The sequence below is a fragment of the Myodes glareolus genome, chromosome 21 (assembly GCF_982192425.1).
Source record: "Myodes glareolus chromosome 21, mMyoGla1.1, whole genome shotgun sequence".
Classification (NCBI taxonomy): Eukaryota; Metazoa; Chordata; class Mammalia; order Rodentia; family Cricetidae; genus Myodes; species Myodes glareolus.
The window spans coordinates 15,851,118-15,867,983 of NC_142046.1; the positions used below are offsets into that span (position 1 = coordinate 15,851,118).

General features: G+C 50.1%; 1 pseudogene across 1 annotated transcript; it reads right to left on the reverse strand.

The window, feature by feature from the left end:
* Positions 1 to 12,186: 12,186 nt before the first annotated feature.
* On the reverse strand, positions 12,187 to 14,997 carry LOC146890494 (uncharacterized; annotated as a pseudogene). The gene is made up of 5 exons (XR_015735886.1): positions 14,752 to 14,997; positions 13,217 to 13,327; positions 12,934 to 12,977; positions 12,769 to 12,832; positions 12,187 to 12,423 (listed from the first exon to the last, which is right to left on the reverse strand). The product of XR_015735886.1 is annotated as an uncharacterized LOC146890494 (transcript).
* Between the last annotated feature and the right edge of the window lie 1,869 nt (positions 14,998 to 16,866).

Sequence of the window (16,866 nt, forward strand, 5' to 3'; positions counted from 1 at the left end):
CAGACCCCGCCCCCTTCCCAGCATGTCCCCCTCTCAAACTGAAGTCATCTATTTTTTTATTTTTTTAATGAGTCCCTGAGACACATGTGGGACACATGCATGGGTACGGGGCCATCCACAGCCTGCTATGGGCTACACCCTGAAGAGAAACGGTTCTCCCTCCTCCAGTAGCCTATCAGTCACCAGTTTGGGCTCAAGACGGAGGGCCCCATCAGCCCCTTACATCCTTGCTGGAAAGTTGACTGACTTGATCTCATGCAGGCAGCCAAAGCTGCTGTAATATGTCATGCCCAGGAGATATTTTCACGGTCGTGTCCCCAGTCTGTCATCTTGCTGCTTTCTTCTGAGACGTGCCCCAAGCCCTGGAGGAGATGTGATACAGATGCCCCATATAGATGTCACTCCACAATCACAGTCTCTGTAACTGCTGTTCACTGGGTGGACAGTAGTGAGTCTGACGAGGCGAGCGCTGCTCTGAGCTCTGTGTAAAGACGGGATTTAGAGGGCAGCTGAGTAAGACAGTAGTCGCTTCTCTCCTAGGACCTAAGACCTCTTCAGCCACGGGTTCTCGTCAGATTTACAGCTGCAGGCGTGGTTCCCTCCTATGGAGTAGGCTTTACGTCTGAACAGGAAACTGCTGGTCGCCTCTTTAATACTGATGCCTCTGTGGCCCTCTGTGGCCCTCCGTAATGCTACTATTGCACTAATGAACATATATCATGCCAGGGTGATCTTTTTTTAATTCATTTTATATATGTGGTTATTTTATCTGCCTGTATGTCTGTGCACTATGTGGACCAGAAGAGGGTATCGCATCAAGATTGTAGTTACAGGTGCCTGTGAGCCACCATGTGCTTGCTGGGATTTGAACTCTGGGACTCTGGAAGAACAGTTGGTGCTCTTAGCCTCTGAGGCATTTCTCCAGCCCACCGAGACGGTCTTTTACTGTGGCTTGAGGGTTCACAGCTGTGTGAGACTGTTGGTTGGCTTTTCTCCCCCAGCAGCTAGTACAGCACCCGCCAGCACTATGAAAGGGGGTTTCCAGGTTGGCTCTAGATTTCCTCATGTCCAGTGACCAAAGTGTGTTACTGTCATGTTCTGCTGAGCAGCCAAGAGCTACATCATTAGCTTGTACTGTTTGGGGGATCTTGGGGACCATCCTAACCAGCTATTCCACTCCGGACACTAGCATTTTACCATAATATGGTAAGCTCTCTTCTTAAGTATGTATATATGTGTGTGTGTTTATATATAATTTTTAATTGTTTTCTGAAACAAGATTTCTCTGTTACTGGCTGTCCTGGAACTCACTTTGTAGACTACACTAGCCTTGAACTCACAGGGATCCTTCTGCCTCTGCCTCCCAAGTGCTGGGATTAAAGGCATGCACCACCACTCCTGGCTTAATTATATTTTTTAGTAAGTTTATCAAATGAGTTTTTCCATGGGTTTTCAAATATCGTTAACGTTAGTGACCCCGCTCTCCACCTCAGGATTTTTTTTAAAAGCCATTTTCATTTTAGGTTCATATTTCTGTGCAGTAGATGCTTTGGACCCACAGAGAGATACTTTTTGGCTTGCTTTGACTGGTGTCACCTTATGTTTGGAAAAATATCTTGTATTTGGAGAAAGCCTGTCATCCCAACATTGATAGCAGCAGTGGCAGGATCGAGAGTTCAGGGTTATCTTCAGTTATACCATGAGCTTGAACCAGCAACAGCAAAAGAAGTCCTTATGAGGGGAAGGTGCATGTGTTTGGAGGCCAGAGGTCGCATTATCTCTTCCTCAGATGTTCCCCCACTTTGCTTTTGGAGACAGGAACTCCCCATGAACCTAGAAATCATCGTTCAGCCAGACTGGATGGCCAGGAAGCCCCAGAGATCTTTCTGTCTCCTCCTGTCTGGAGCTGGGCTCACTGCACCTTTCCCAGCTTTTTAGAAAGATTTGAGCTGATTGCATCGCTGTCACCAACTCTGTCCCCCAGGCTGGCCTAAACTCACAACAATCCTCCTGCCTCAGCCTCCTGAGTGCTGGCTTCACAGGTGTGAGCTACTGTACCAGTTTCACTCCCATTAGCTTGCTTCTGTGCCCCTAGGTCTGAAAGGAGCCCGTGCCCACATTGCCCCCCTCATCCTCACCCTCAGAGAGAAGCGCTAGCATGTGTCTTGTCCATGTTTCCATGTGGCAATGGGTCACCTGACCACCATTACCCTTCCCTGATGGCCTCCAAGGCAGCTTGCAGCCCTAAGTAACAGGTGCTTAACAGGCTCCTGGCTGGGAGACCTCACACACTCAACTTTCCCATCCATGGAATGGGATAACAACTTTGCCTGTCTTGTGAGGTTACTGTGGGCAGGTGAAGTTGAGGGTCAGGTGCCGCACTACAGCGGATGTGAGTCGTAAACACTGCCTTCTGAGCACTGACTTCAGAGCCAGGACTGTGACAGAAAGTCGCAGGATCAGGCCTTCCCTCCAGCTCTTGTTTCTGTGGTGTAAATGATCTGTTGTGTAGATATCTGACAAGCAGAACCTCAGCCAGGCAAGCTGATGACGTAAGTCACGCTACCGATGGCGTGTGGCAACACTGGCCCCTTCTGCAATCCTTGCAATGACCCATAGCTATCATCAGACAAGCGAGAGGGTCCAAGGGGCAGCAAGGGAAGCACTGGAGCCGCGTCTAATGCAGGGACAGGCTAAGCAGATGTCACAGCCAAGAGGAGCCCAGAGAGACTTTAGTACAGTATCTCCTGGGTGAGGCTCAAGGACAGAACAAAGATAGCGAGCCGCAGCTAAGGAAGTGGACACTAGGCAATGGACTTTGGCCAGCCACACTCGGCAGTCAGGGACGCACTTCCACATTACCAGAACTAGGTACCTTTGTACCATCGATATCATCTCGAAAACGGCAAGAGGTTAGTGCTGGGTGAGGTGACAGGCACTTACAGTTCTGGTGCTGCGGAAAAAAAGCTCAGAGGTTAAGAACACTGACTGCTCTTCCAGAGGTCTTGAGTTCAATTTCCAACAACCACATGGTGACTCACAGCCCTCTGCAATGAGATCTGGTGTCCTCTTCTGGCCTGCAGGCAGAATACTGTATTCATAATAAAAAAATAAATCTTAAAAAAAAAAAAGAAACAGGCTGTTCCTCCAGAGGTCCTGAGTTCAGTTCTCAGCACCTATGTTGGGTTGCTTGCAACCATCTGTAACTCCAGTCCCTGGAGTGGTCCCTGGACCACTACACACATGTGCCATACATATCCAAACACACAAATGTATACATGAATTTAAAAAATCTTAAAAGAGACATTGTTTCAAAACAACAGAACCGAAAAGAATACTCAAGTGCTAACCTTTGGATTCTGACTCCGTTCTCAGGTTTCCCCTAGAAACCTACATTTCAGCAAATTTATCTGGTGATTCCGAGTCTAAAGACCAGGGTTTGGTAGTTCACATCTTCTCGGCTCTCGGAGTCACCCAGTCATCCTCAGGTGTGCGGTTGGAGGCCAGCGTGGGCTGCGTGAGAGCCTGTCCCATAAAGGACGGATAAATAAAGCCAGCCCTACAGGACCCTTAGGGACTGCTTCCTGGTGTACAGTGAGAGGGAAAACCATAAACTGAGTGGCTTTAAGATAAGTAGAACTCTCAAGCTGTAGGATGGAGAGATGGCTCAGCAGTTAAGGGCACTCACTGCTCCCTGAGAGGACCGGAGAACCAGAGTTTGATTCACAGCCGTCATGTTGGGTGGCTCACAGCTGCCTGTAACTCCAGTTCCAGGGGATCAGATGCCTTCTTCTGGCCTTCACACATGTGGCATAAGTACACACACAACACACATATGCATACATTTAAATTTTTTTTAAAAGATTTATTTATTTATTATGTGTACAATGGTCTGCCTGCATGTATCCCTGCAGACAGAAGTTGGCACCAGATCTTATTACCGGTGGTTGTGACCCACATATGGTTGCTGGGAATTGAACTCAGGACCTCTGGAAAAGCAGTCAATGCTCTTAACCACTGAGACATCTCTCCAGCCCCCCCCTTTTTTTTTTATGAAGGGTTAGAGAGATGGTTCAGTGGTTAAAAGCACATGCTGCCCTTGTAGAAGTATTGGGTTTGGTTCCCAACACCCACATGATGGCTCACAAACATCTATAACTCAAGTTTCAGAAGATTCAATGCCCTGTTCTAACCTCCTTGGACACCAGACACATACGTGGTATACATATATACATTCAAACAAAACAATCATACACATAAAATAAATCTTTCAAAAAATTACGAAGTCCAACATGATGGCACATGCTTTTAATCCTAGCACCCAGGAAGCAGAAACAGGATGATCTCTTGAGTTTGAGGCCAGGCCGGTCTACATAATGAGTTCCAGACCAAAGCTATATAGAAATCTTGTCCCTGGTTTGGTGGCACACCTTCAGTCTCAGCACTCGGGAAGCAGAGGTAGATGGATCTTTGTGAATTCAAAGTCAGTCTGATCTACAAAGAGAGTTCCAGGACAGTTAGGGCTGTTATACAGAGCAACCTTGTCTTGAAAAACCAAAAATAATAAACAAACAAACAAACAAACAGATGGCTAAGGGCATCTGGGATGGAGGAAGGGCCCTGGGTGTCAATGGGTCCAGTTGCTGGTGACCTGGGGCCCAGCATCTGACTGTTCCACTCCACAGCATTCACAGAGCAGCCTGCTTTTACTTGTCCAAATAAAATCTAGGTGGGCACGGCAGTGCAGTGTCTAATCCCGGCTGCGGGGAAACAGGCTAGAGTAGAGGGCGGCAGAGATCCGGGCTGGGCTCTGTAAGTAAAGTGTGACTCTGATCTCAAGAGCCGTGTGGCAGGAGGAGAAAATGGCCTTGCCCAGTGGTTCTCTGAGCTCCACACACTCACTGTGGCATGCAGCTACACATACCACAACAGCAAACAGAATGTGTTGTGTTTGCTGTGCATATATTGTATGGATGAATAGCCCTTATCCATGCTAAGCACATGCTCTAACACTGAGCTACCAGTGAGTCCCAGAGCAAGTTTTGGTTTGGTTTGGCTTTTTCAGACAAGGTTTCTCTAGGTTACCCCGGCTGTCCAGGAAGTTGCCATGCAGACCAGACTGACCTTGAGCTCACAGAGATCTACTAGCCTTTGCCTCTGGAGATTAAGGTCATGTACCACCATGACCAGCCCCAGTGGCCAGTGTTTTGATTTTTTTTTTTAGCAAAATGGCATATATAATTTGTGTGTGTGTGTATTGCAACTTGCTTCCTGAATTTAGCAATAATTCGTGGCTATTCCCCACTTTTCCATCAGGCCTAGGGAAATACGCATTTACGCGGGGCCTTCAGGGTGATTAGAGAATTGGGCCATTCCGAGAAGCTATCTATGTAGCTCTGACCTCTTCCTTCCTTGGGCAACTTCCTTTCTATTGAGCAACTGTTGCCCTAGGATGAGTAACTTTCTCAAAGGCCTGGACTCTAGTCAGCCCTTGCGAATGGACACATGACTAGTCAGTACTTACTACTCTTGTGGGCTCTGGGGATGTGTCAGCGCACAAGACCACCAAAGCCCAGTGCAGGAGAGAAAAGGCAGCAGCGTTCAGTCGCCATAAGAGCTGATTCTGAGACAGTGAACGGAGCCAGGAGATACAGGCGATTCAGCCGGAAAAGGCTGAGCTGTTGCAGGGGCTCCGTGACTGGGAAGTAAGGCTCCCTGAGGCTTTTCAAACCTGATGGGCAAGTGTTAGCTGTTCTCATAGGGGGTGACCTGGAACCCCAGCTCTTAACTTGACTCAGAAGCCCTGATGACCTGTGGCAACTTCTGTGCTTTTGATTTAATGGGAGCCCAGACTCAGAGCTAGCCTGACCATGGCTATTCTTTCTGAGGGTCTGACGCATTGGACCTTGCTGATCTTTTTATCAGCAGGCTGGGATGGCTTGGAGAACACTCAGGTGACGGCACTGTTACTAATGACACCAGCTGTCTTTAGCCAAGGACCTTGGGTGGGTGCTAATTGCTGTTTGTGTGTCGTGTGGGTTATTCACTGCACGGTTCAGAGCAGGCGGTGTGATTGACCTCAGATTAACCTGTGTAGCTCCTACATATGGGTCCCAAAGAAGAGCATAACTTCGGCTCAGAGCGCCTGGATCCTGGCCAGAGCAGTGAGCAACTGCCCCTGGATGTGGAGCCTCGGCCAGTTTGCCGTGGAGGCCAGGGATGCTGCACACAGCACTCTCCACCTACACTGTGGTCCTGTAGGCAGGGCACACAGAACTCAGCAACACAGCTGGTCTGTCTAGCCAGCTGCCATCAGAGAGTGCTTGTGCACTGGGATTACAGGCAGGTCACCACAATCATGGTGGTGTTCTGAGGATCCAAACTGTGGCCTCACATTGACTGCTTTGGTCATAAGCTCTTTAATTGCTGGGCCATTTCCCTAGTCTCTAGACTTTTTAGGGAGAGTTGGGGAGGGCAGGGTCTCTCTGTGTGTCCTGGAATTTACTCTGTAGACCAGGCTGGCCTTGAACTCAAAGATCCACCTGCCTCTGCCTCCCAAGTGCTAGGATTAAAGGCCTGCGCTACCATCACGCCACCTTAGGCTTTATTTTAGATGGGGCCTCACTATGTAACCGTGGCTGACCTAGAACTTATCATACAGACTGTGCTGGCCTCTACCTCTCCAAGTGCTGGACTGAAAAATATGTGCCACCACAACCCACCTAAATTGGGTTTCTTTTTGTAGCTCATGCTGGCCTGGAATTCACAGAGATCCACTTGCCTCTGCCCCCAGAGTGCTGGATTACAGGCGTGTGCTACCCCTACCTGGCTTAAGTTGGGCTTCTTACCTTGAGTGGTTCACAACCACTTGGAACTTCTGCTCCAGGGGCTCAGATGCCCTCTTCTGGCCTCTGAGGGCATCTATACATATGTGAATACACCCTTACACAGAAACACACATACATATATTTTTTTTATTTTGAAAAAATATTTGTTGTTTTTATGAGACAGGATCTCATATAGCCCAGGCTGTTCTTGAACTTGTGATCCTCCTGCCTCAGCCTCCCAAGTGCTTTGCTGGGATTGCAGCCGTGACCCACCATCCTGAAATGTCCATTTCCACCACCTGTTCCTTAGCCTGTGCAAGCCCAGATCCTCTTCCCTGAAAAGTTGCTCTTCCGTGGACCAGAACTTGATGAGGAGCTGGAGAGATGGCTCAGAGGTTAAGAACACTTATGCTTTTGTGGAAGACCCGTTTGGTAATGTAAGACAGCCTACAACTACCTATCCTTCAGGGGGAACTGGTCTCTGTGGGCATCAGGACCCATGTGCACATGACACACACATACATAACTGTAAAATACATATTTAAAATGTTTAAGGAATGAGAAAGCCAGGTGGTGGTGGCGCACACATTTAATCCCAGCACTCAGGAGGCAAAGGCAGAACTCACAGAACTCTGTGAGTTCGAGGCCTGCCTGGTCTACAGAGCTAGTTCCAGGACAGCTAGTTACACAGAGAAACCGTATCTTGAAAAACCGGGGAAAAAATAAGAAAAACAAAAAAGCACAAAAACTTGGTGAATGAATGAACGAACAAGTGATTGAATAAATAAATAAGTCTGAGTGGCCATTGAATCCTGTAGCTTCTTGTCTCGGCACACTCCCATCTCACGTCTCCCTGGCTCTGGGCTGTTGGCTCACTGAGATCCCACGGTCATTGCCCCGGGGCCTGAAACGTGCTTAGCATACACTCTGTCACCGTCTGAACCCGGAGCTGACATTTACCTGTGTCTGTGCACTCACTAAGCAGCCGGAAGTGGCCTCCATAGGCATCTTTTATAGATGGGGAGATGAAGCCCTCATTGCTGTCCCCGTGTCTCCATTCCACGCTGAGCAGTGGCTTCAGCCACAGGTGAGCAAGCTAAAAGCTGTGTCAATCTTCCTCATTGTGACAGAACACCTGAGAAAAGCCTCTGAGAGGCAGGTGGAATGGCCCTCCAGAGCAGAGGCAGGCTGGGCTCTGTGAGTCTGAGGCCTTGACTGAAACAACTTAGGTGAAGGTTTATTTTTGTTCACAGTTTGAGGGTGCAGGCCATCATGGCCTGGGGGCATGGTGGTGGGACTGTGAGGTGGCTGGTCCCACTGTATCCACAGTCAGCAAAGAGGGGTGACCGCTGTGTTCATCTTTCCTCTGTCTAGGACACCCCTGTCCCCTCAGCCAAAACAGATGGGATGGCGCTGTCCACATTCATGGTAGGTCTTCCATCTAGCAGTTAACCCTTTATGGAAGAGGCTGGAGAGGTGGCTCCGAGGTTAAGAGCACTAGCTGCCCTTCCAGAGGACCTGAGTTCAATTCCCAGCACCCACATGGTGGCTCACAACCATCTGTAGTGAGATCTGGCGCCCTCTTCTGTCATGCAGGTATACACGCGAATAGAGCACTCATATACATAAACTTAAAGAAAAAAAACCACCTTTCTGAAAATCCCCCCCTCAGGCACAGGCCTGTTTCCGTGATGATCCTAAGTGACCAAGTTGACAAGATTAACCATCACTTCAGGAATGGTGGCCCATACCAGTAATTCTAGAGCTCAGGAGTCTGAGGCAGGAGGACTGTAGGTTTGAGTCCAGTCTGGGCTACATTAGGACACAGTCTCAAAAAATACAAAAGTAAACAAATTCATATCCACCATGTCAGCACCCGACTTCCCTTGAGCCTCTGCTCACCTCCTCCGACTGACTCCACCCTGATTATTCTGGTCAGAGATCAGGCCTTCTCCCAGAGATGGGCTGACTGACAGGCGGGCAGATGTTAGTCACGCCTAAGGTCTGGTTTGGCAGAGATGGTGGCCGAGGATTCTGTGAGGTGGCGAAGGTTGAGACAAGCATTGCAAGTGGGCAGCCAGGGTGCGATTAGTCAGTCTGGGACTGACTGGGAACCTCCAGCCCCCTCGGAGTCTGGAGAGCAGGCTGTAGTTCTTTTTCCTGTGTGGTCCCATTTCTGACCCCCTCCATGTACTTTTTCAAGTCCTGGCAAATCAGAAGCCAGTGACAAAACAGGCCCGGTTCTTCCCGGGCAAACCAGTTGGGCAGGTTTGCTGGTGCCAGGGGGAGGGTGGTGGGGTAAGTCAACTCCAGGCTAAGGAAGGCAGCCAAGAAACCCCAGAGCCTGTGTGGTGGTGTGGGAGCAGAACAATCAAGTCTCTTTTGGGTGGTGGAGAGCTGAGCCGGTGCTGGCTCTGAGGATCAGGCAGCTCTGTGTTAGGAGGCAGGCGGGGTTGCGGGAGGATTGGTTGGAACATTATTGTTGGCGACCGGAAGCCGGTTTATAAAGATGGCAAGGACTATACAGCAGAGGTGAAAGGTGCCATCAGCACCTAGGGAGCCTGGGCCTGGTGGCACAGACTATAATCCCGGCTACTTGGAAGCTGAGACAAGACGATCATAAATATAAGAGCAACTTGGACGACAGAGTGAGTTCAAGGCCCTGCCCAGTCTCAAAATAAAAATGAAAAATGGCTGGGGGTTTAGTTCAGTAGTACAGCCCAGCAAGATGAGGCCTTGGATTCAATACCTACTTCTACAGATCAACACCCACAGTAGCTGGCCTGGGCTACGCGGGGTGAGTTCAAGAACAGCATTGGCAACTTAGGAAGATGCTGTCTCAAAGTGAGAATTAAAAACGAACCTGGGGAGTCCCTCAGCAATACGATGTTTGCCTGGCACCTGTAAAGTTCTGGAGCTGGAGGCAAGGCTCAGTAGGGAGAATGCTCGCAACGCAAGCTCGAGAACCTGAGTTCAGATCCCCAGCACCCATGTCAGAGCCTGTGTGGGAGCATGCACTCAAGATGCCAAGCTCTGTCCCCCACAGGTACCTACATACACAGTGCATGCATTCACATACACACGCACACACACACACACACACACACACACTACAAAATAAATCTTAAAAAAAATTGTCGTGTGTGGGAGCATGCATAGACACTAGAGGTCTACACCCTAGAACTGGAGTTATCGGCGGTTGTGAGCCACCACGAGAGTGCTGGCAATGGAACCCCGCACCCTGTAAGAGCAGCCATAGACTATCCTGGTGGCCATGTGAGAAGGGCAGCAGGTGGCACCTGAGCTTCGGGAGATCAGCCCGCCCGCGCTCTTCACTGCTGCGCTGCCCCTCTAGCCCCCAGACACAACTTCCAAAAAGCATGGCGGAGGTTCGCGGCTAAGACCTCACACCTAAGGGTCCCTAGAAGTTGTGGATCCTTCCTCCCTCCATGCCCCACTTCCCTTACAAGGAAACTTGGCATCTGGGCATGGTTCCAGCACTTGGGAAATGGAGGCAGGAGGGTAAGGAGTTCAAGGCCATCCTGGGCTGTGTTAGAACCTATCCCAAGATACCCCATTCCAAATAAAGGGTCTTGTTATATAGCCCTAGCTCTCCTGGATTATGCTATGTAGACCAGACTGTCCTCAAACTCAGAGATCCGCCTGCCTCTGCCTCCCGAGTGCTGGGATTAAAGGCGTGCGCCACCACACCCAGGTGTCAGATGTGGTGTGCCTCAGCTGGCTCATTTTGGGAGTGGAGTTCCACACAGGGTCTTACTCCATCGTTGTAGCCCGTGGGATGCCTCAGGTGAGATGCCAGCTGAGCCACAGAGCTGTGGAAATGTGGTGATTGCAGCCCGCAACCATGTCTGCTGAAACCTTCAGCTGGTAACTGATTTGGGTGTGTGACTGTCACCTTTCACCTCCTCTGCCTACCTGACAAGGACCTTTACTCACCGTACCTCCGGTGACCGGGCTGGGAGGCTCCACCTCCTCCTCTCTGCCTGGCCTGGCCCTCTTCTCGCTGTCCCTGGAATGTGCCTCTCTGGCAAGAAAGACTGCATAGGGTGAGATCTGATGGTTCCACCTCACACCACTCGGAAATGACACCTGGTTATCTGGGATGAGTGGAGATTATATTACACTTTTATTTGGAGCGCCATAGGTTTAGTATGAGACATACAAAAATTTTCATATTTAAAGAAAAAAATTTAATGAAAAAATATATGAGTTTGCATACATGTGTTCAGTGCCCACAGAGGCCAGAAGAGGGTGAGAAATTCCTTGGAGCTGGAGGATGTGGGTGCTGGGAGCTGAGCCCGTTTTCTCTGGAAGGGCAGCAAGTATTCTTAAGCACTAAGCCATCTCTCCTGCCCCTTCGAGGGATGCTGGGCTACAGGCTTTGGCCTAAACTCCAGCCCAACTATTACATTTTGAGACAAATTCTCTACATGCTTTGCAGGCTGGTCTTGATCTCTGGGCAGAAGCAATCAATCTTCCTTAGCACTCAGTTGGGATAATTCATTTTTTTGGTCAGGGCCTTGCTACGTAAGCAGGGCAGGACTGGTTCTTCCTGCCTCAGCCCCTGGAGTTAGGATTGCAGGTGTGAACCATCGGCTCTGAATTATTTTCAAGTGCGGTTCACACCAGGTCTAATGAAGAAGTGTTTGTGTGTCCGTCCGTGCCTTTTCCGTCAGCCTCTTGTTTCCTTTCTGTTTGTTTCTGGTCTCTTCAGACTCCTGGGAGGAAAGCTGAGAGATCCATCTTGTGGCCGGTAGCCTGGCAGACCTGCACCTACCCAGCCCAGGGGGCCCAAGGAAGGGATACCGCCCGGTTGTTGGGCACATCTCTGAGCAGACACTGCCCTCTTGAGGCTTGTGCCTGTCATGCATGGCGCATGAGAAAGCTGGGCTCACACAGAACTAGGGACGTTTTCCTTCCAATGCCCTTGGTACTTACTGGATTCAAACGCAGACCCTGGCTAGGATCTGACTGGGTGAGGGTCTTGTCTCATACCAAAGGTCTGAATGGACCAGCCTGCCTGTCATTATCCACGTTTAGCTAAACAGAATTCCTGAGTCCTGGGTCCAGGGAATCCTGAGTCTGGCTTCTGCACAGTCTCCAGCCGAGACTGTCCGCAGGGTTGCTGTCTGTCTGACGTCTCCTCCTTGGATGTCCCCTAAGTGCCTCAAACATACTTTTGTAATCCCATGACATAACATTTTTGTTTTGTTTTGTTTTGTTTTGTCTTTTGAGACAGGGTTTCTCTGTAGTTTTGGAGCCTGCCAGGGAACTAGCTCTTATAGACCAGGCTGGCCTCGAACTCACAGAGATCTGCCTGTCTCTGCCTTCCAAGTGCTGGGATTAAAGGCATGTGCCACCACCGCCCGGCTTGACGTAACTTTTTCTGATTTGGTGCTGTGAATTGAACCCAGAGCCTGGTGCCCAGCAGACAAGATTGTAGCCACTGAGCTACATCCTCAGCTCCCCCCTCCCCCCACTGCCATGGCATCTTGAGGCAGGGTCTCATGTATTCCATGGTCCAGGCCTTTGTGTTGGAAGACACGAGGCCCTCCCCATTGATGTAGGATGTAGTCTAGGAGAGACAACATCTCACTTGGAGATGCTCTGTCACCCTCGATGTCTAATCCCTCCAGCCTCCTTACTTCCCCCTCAACTAGCAGAATCTGCTTTCCTGCCGACCTTGGACCTCTCCCTCATGGTTCTCACCCCCCCAAGGCTTAGCCCCTGCCCTCAACAGCTGTCATCTCGCACTTTCTACACCAGGATAAAAATCACATCACCCGTCAGGGTCCAAATCTGTCTTCTCTGGGTCTGCCAGGATCCTCTCATGAGTCAGTCTCCTGAGAATCCCTGCTTCAGCTTCTACCATGCTTTTCTTTCCCCTCTACCTTCTCTCTGGACCCCAATCCTGCGGTACCTCAGACACAAGACCATTGAGCTGTTGAGAAAGTTGTCGCAGACTCTCAGTTGATGAGAAAGTCCTAAGGAAAGAGACAGTGGGTCAGGGGTGCAGGTGGCTTGATGGGAACCCGGCTCATGGGCTCATGGGCCTGCCCTGACTCCCTCAGTAGAGAACGCTTACTTGGTCTCCTCCATGAGGTTAGAACAATTGCCAGCGTCGTGGCTCTGTATGGGTAGAAACAAATCAGGTCACTATTCAGCTTCTGCTTATCATCACCAGGGACGAGGGAGGCCAAGCTCATCAACACCCATCTCCCCAGGCCCCCCCAGCTTGGCCTCCCCACGCCAGGCTCCAGGAGCAGCACCTGGACCAAGCTACCAGAAGAGAGAAGGGAATTCAGAGAAGGTAAAGTCCCTTGGCAAGCCGACAGGAGCACAGCAAGCAAAAGGGAAAAAGCACAAACCTGAGGTGATGCCATGCTAGTGAGGTCAGCATCAGGGGAAGGGACAACACCAAGAAACATAGTGTCATCATCAGCAGTTGGCGGTGCAGGAGCAGCAGAATCTGTGGGCGCCTGTCACAGAACAGAGCGGGGGCATTAGACGACCACAAGGAGCCTCGCTGCCATGGACATGAGGTGATGGGACAAGCAGGGTAGGAGAGCAGCAGTCACAGGATGGTCGCACATGCTGGGAGCTACTGGGGACAGACACGGCCTGCCCAGGCCTCAGGCCACTGAGGAGCATTTTGAAGGCAAAGCTCAAAGCAAAAGCTGCAGGGTCTCCTTCCTGAAAACCCGAGGACCTTGTTCCCTCAGGAGCTCTGACCTCTGGCAGCCACAGCAGGAAGTGCCCAAGTCCAGGAGCATTGGTACAGAGTGCCAGCCTGTACCGACTGTGACCCTGACTGCGGGCCCTGCTCCTGGGATGGACTAGTCGTCATGGGCAACATAACCATTCACCCCTCTCCTCTTGCTTTCCTGCCTTCCCTTCTCCCAGACCCATGCGCTGGCTGTGTTTGCTGATTCAGAAACAACCGGATAAAGCAGAGAGCAATGGCTGCTCTTTGGCTTGCAGCATCCTGGAGGTTGAATCTAATAGGTCACAACAGATGGCCAAGTATGGGATACCAATTATATAGGAGGATGCGATTTAGGTTTGCTGCAAGGTTGGCAGCAAGCACCTATCCCATTGAGCCATATTGCTGGCCCAGGAAGCCACCCATTACAATCAGAGAGTTTAGAAATACAAGGAAGTCTTCAACTGCAGAGCAAGGGCCTGAACTGAACAGTCTCTGAGAGTACTAGAGCAGACCAGCGAGTACTAGAACAGACCAGCGAGTACTAGAGCAGACCAGCGAGTACTAGAGCAGACCACTGAGGTCTAGAGCAGACCAGAGAGTACTAGAGCAGACCGTTGAGGTCTAGAGCAGACCAGAGAGTACTAGAATAGACCAGCAAGTACTAGAACAGACCAGTGAGTACTAGAACAGACCAGTGAGGTCTAGAGCAGACCATTGAGGTCTAGAGCAGACCAGAGAGTACTAGAATAGACCAGCAAGTACTAGAACAGACCAATGAGCACTAGAGCAGACCAGTAAGTACTAGAGCAGATCAGTGAGTACTAGAGCAGACCAGCGTGAACTAGAACAGACCAGCGAGTACTAGAGCAGACCAGCGAGTACTAGAGCAGACCACTGAGGTCTAGAGCAGACCAGAGAGTACCAGAACAAACCAGTGAGTATTAGAGCAGACCAGTTAGTACCAGAACATATCAGCAAGTAACAGAAGAGACCAGTGAGTACTAGAATAGGACCAGTACTTTTCCAATGAGGAAGCTAAGGCCTCAGACCCCCTCCACTGTCCCTTTAGGATAGCAAAAGTCTAATATGTGACTTGCAGATTCCTCTAGGCATGCCCTCCTTTCCCTTCCCCACCTCCTCACCCCTCTCCCCACACAGCATGTGCCACCTCTGAGCTGACAAGTTGAGTGCCAGCACCTGAGCCGACCAGAACACCTGGCCAGGATCAGCTTTGATGACTGCAAAGGTGCCCAGCTCTAGCTGGGGGTCTTCATTCTGTCTCTCTCTCCGATCCTCTCCCCATACCCAACTCCAGCAGGATGTGGCTCTGGCTCGGGCCCTCTCCTTCAGCCGGGCAGAGACCCATTTCCTTTGTCTGGCAGAGGTCTCTTGGGGAATGAGAATCACACAGGAAGTACTAACATCATATCCAGGGGAGGCCATCTCTGTCCCACCCGGAGTCCCAGTGTCTGCAAGGTGCCTATGAGCTCAGCTGTGAGCTCACAATGCTGCCGCCAGCTCACAGCTCTCCTGCTCTCCAGCTCATGGGTTGAACATGACCCACCTGCCATCTTAAAAGGAGTCTCAAATACCCACGTTTGCAGCTTCAAGTCCACTGGGAACCAGCTTCCTCCAATTCAGCATGCGGGGTGCTGCCACATTAGCATTCTGGATGGAGCACAACTTTCCTTCCCTCTGTGTCTTTCTCTTTCTTTCTTTCTTTCTTCCTTTCTTTCTCTCTTTCTTTCTTTCTTTGATTTTTTGAGATGAGAAAGGGGGAGGGATTAGTTCTAGGACAGCCTGCAGAAATCCCTTCTCTCCTTGCGGCCTGTGGGTTTTGGAGACGGAACTCACATTGCCAGGCTTGAACAAGCCTCCTTACCTGCAGAGCCATCCTGCTGTTGCTCAAGAAAGGGTCATAGTGTGCTGGATCAGCAAGGATTTGTCCTTGTTTTTCATGTGTTGTGTTACATATATACATACATATAAATATTTGCCTTTTTTTGATAAAGGGTCTCACTATGTAGCTCTTTCTGGCTGTTGTCGTGGAACTCACTCTGTAGACCTTGAACTCACAGAGATCTGCCTGCCTCTGTCTCCCAAGTGTTGGGATTTAAGGTGTGTGCTGGGATGACTGACAGGTGTGTGCTGGGATGACTGACAGGTGTGTGCTGGGATGACTGACAGGTGTGTGCTGGGATGACTGACAGGTGTATGCTGGGATGCTGGGGTGACTGACAGGTGTGTGCTGGGATGACTGACAGGTGTGTGCTGAGATGAGAGGTGTGAACTGGGATTACAGGTGTGTGCTGAGATGAGAGGTGTGTGCTGGGATGACAGATGTGTGAGCTGGGATGACTGACAGGTATATGTTGGGATGACTGACAGGTGTGTGCTGGGATGACAGGTGTGAGCCGGGATAACAGGTGTGTGCTGGGATGACAGGTGTGTGCTGGGATGACAGGTGTGTGCTGGGATGACAGGTGTGTGCTGGGATGACAGGTATGTGCTGGGATGACTGACAGGTGTATGCTGGGATGACTGACAGGTGTGTGCTGGGATGATGGGTGTGTGCTGGGATGACAGGTGTGTGCTGGGATGACAGGTGTGAACCGGGATGACTGACAGGTGAGTGCTGGAATGACAGGTGTGAACTGGGATGACGGACTGACAGGTGTGTGCTGGAATGACAGGCTTGTGCCACCACATCCATTATAAGTTGTCAGGATTTTTTACTTTTAGATTCATTTTTACATTTGTTTATTTACATGCTTTGAGACAGAGTCTGCCTATAGCCCTGCCTGTCCTGGAACTCACTATTTAGACCAGGCCTACCTTCCTTGAGCTCACAGAGATCCACCTGCCTCTGCCCGTGGACTGCCAGGGATTAAAGGCCTGCGCCACCGTGTCCTTCTGAACTTAAATGCACTTCATTTTTTGGTTTGTTTGTATTTTTGTCTGTGTAGCCCTGGCTATCCTCATCCTATAGACCAGGCTGGTTTACAGAGATCTCAGGCTGGCCAAATATCTCAAACTCTATGATTCTCCTGCCCCTGCCTCCTGAGTACTGGGACTAAAGGTGTGTGCCACCACTGCCCGGTTTAGATGTATTTCATTGTTAAACAACTACATGACATTTTTTTTCTTTTTTAATTTTTCTGTAGCTTTGGAGCCTGTCCTGGAACGTGTTATGTAGATCAGGCTGGCTGTGAACCCCAGAGATCCGCCTGTCTCTGCCTTCCAAGTGCTGGGTTAAAGGCGTGTGGCATCATCGCACTTTGTCCTTGAGAAATAATACTTCTACTCGAAATA